This window comes from Branchiostoma floridae, chromosome 1, assembly GCF_000003815.2.
Source record: "Branchiostoma floridae strain S238N-H82 chromosome 1, Bfl_VNyyK, whole genome shotgun sequence".
Classification (NCBI taxonomy): domain Eukaryota; kingdom Metazoa; phylum Chordata; class Leptocardii; order Amphioxiformes; family Branchiostomatidae; genus Branchiostoma; species Branchiostoma floridae.
In genome coordinates this window covers 34,069,162-34,070,886 of record NC_049979.1, presented here as the reverse complement: position 1 = coordinate 34,070,886, position 1,725 = coordinate 34,069,162, and positions in this window count along the sequence as shown.

The window sequence follows — 1,725 nt, the reverse complement described above, 5'->3', positions numbered from 1 at the left end:
AGGGGGTATCCGCTAATCTCCCTATCTCCCTAAGACTAGTGACGGATAATTAACCCAAGTTGGTCTTTCCTCGACGCTCGGGTCCGGGTTCCCCAGAGGGCCTCCCGTGGAGTAGAGCGATTAGCAATCTTCTTGCCTGTCTAGGAGTTAATCGAGCGTGTAATGTGAAGTAAACACAGCGGTCAGAAAGAAATCATGGCGGGTTTTTCACTCTATTGTCGTCATGGAAAAAAAATCATACACAATAAACTAAACATACAACTTCGACCAAACTCAGTCTGTTAACACCAGAGTATCTCCGCTACATGTTACTAGTCTCAAATTTAACAGACATCAAGGCGTGTTGACGTCAGAGTGCCATAAAGTTGACATGTGCGGTGAGAAGGAAGTCAGGGCGGGTTTTCCACTGTATTGTCCTAATTAAAAGATTCATATACAATAAACTAAACATACAACTTCGACCAAACTCTTTCTGTTCACATTGGATTGTCTCCGCTACATATTACGTGTCTCAAATTTAACAGACATTAAGGCGTGTTGACGTCAGAGTACCATAAAGTTGACACATGCGGTCAGAAAGAAGTCGTGGTGGATTTTCCACAATATTGACCTAATTAAAAGATTCATACACAATAAACTAAACATACAACTTCGACCAAACTCTCCTCGGTTTACATTGGATTGTCTCCGGTACATATTACTAGTCTCAAATTTAACAGACATCATGGCGTGATGACGTCAGAGTGCCATAAAGTTGACATGTGAGGTCAGAAGAAAGTCATAATCAGGGCGGGTTTTTCACTCAAATGACCCCATGAAACGCTTCATTGATAATAAACTAATTACATACAACTTCAATCAAACTTCTTTCAACTACGCTGGATCCGGAGTGTCTACGCTTTGTACTTTAAGTGGCAAATCTAACAGCAAAGCTTGATGATGTCAGTGTGCCATTAAGTTAACATATGTGTTCTTAAAGGGGCAGGTAAAACTATATAAAGAGCAGATAATGTAAACTATGGCCTTCAGTATACTACAGGCACCCGTGCCATCAGTCGTGGCCTGGCAGAGAAAGTACAAGTTACTCTTCAAATCATGTTGGAATTCTAGAAACAACAGATAAGAAATTGAAGTAAGACTACACATCATAAAGAAATTAGCTTGTTGAAGAACATTTAGCCCAGAATATGAAGTAATGGCAACACTGGGTTGCTATTCAGTGTGAGACATCAGCTGACAGTTTTTTTTTACAGTCCTATAGAGCATAGGTCTATACTGTCAAGTCAAGTATTACAAGTCATGTTTCTACACACACAACTCATAAGGGCTATAAGCTGTATGGAAGCCATTTTCAAGTTCGAAATGTAGATGTAAGTAGATATTTTGATACAATTTTGACAAGGATGATTTGAAATTTGAAGAAAGTTGTTTTTCCAAGAAGTGCAGATAGTATCATCCTATTATCACGTGATCTTATCTAATTGAAACCTTGCATTATGTAACTTTGCTACTTACTTTGGGTCCTTCTGTATGATTTGATAATGTTCCTATGAAAACCAGTACAGAATATTTGAATCAGTGACCAGTAATATGCTAATCTGTCCCTGACCATTGTTTCTAGCTGGTAGACAGTCTGGGATGTTTATGAGTTTATGTGGTTATGGGGGTCAATCCACTATTCAAACTGCTGGACAAGTCACAGTGGGAGCAATTCCTTATTGTCTA